Here is a 549-nt window from a genome sequence, read left to right as displayed (position 1 = left end):
AATTTAATTTATTTATATATATATGTGTGTGTGTGTTTGTGTCTGTCCCCCACCATCGCTTGACAACCGATGTTGGTGTGTTTACATACCCGTAACTTAGCGGTTCGGTAAAAAAGACCGATAGAATAAGTACTAGCCTTCCAAAGAATAAGTCCTGAGGTCGATTTGTTCAACTAAAGGCGGTGCTCCAGCATGGCTGCAGTCAAATGATTGAAACAAATAAAAGAATATATCTGTGTGTATATGTATGTATGTATGTATGTATGCATGTGTATATATGTGTATGTGTATGTGTATATATATATGTATGTGTATATATATGTTTGTGTATATGTATGTGTATATATATGTATATGTATATATATGTTTGTGTATATGTATGTGTATATATATGTATGTATATATATGTATGTATATATATATGTGTATATATGTGTGTGTATATATGAATGTATGCGTGTATATATGTGTGTGTATATATGTATGTGTATATATGTATGTATGTGTATATATATGTATGCATGTATATATATATATATATATATATAT

This window comes from Octopus bimaculoides, chromosome 9, assembly GCF_001194135.2.
Source record: "Octopus bimaculoides isolate UCB-OBI-ISO-001 chromosome 9, ASM119413v2, whole genome shotgun sequence".
NCBI lineage: Eukaryota > Metazoa > Mollusca > Cephalopoda > Octopoda > Octopodidae > Octopus > Octopus bimaculoides.
The sequence above is the reverse complement of the archived record's forward strand: the minus strand, read 5'-3'. Positions refer to the sequence as shown.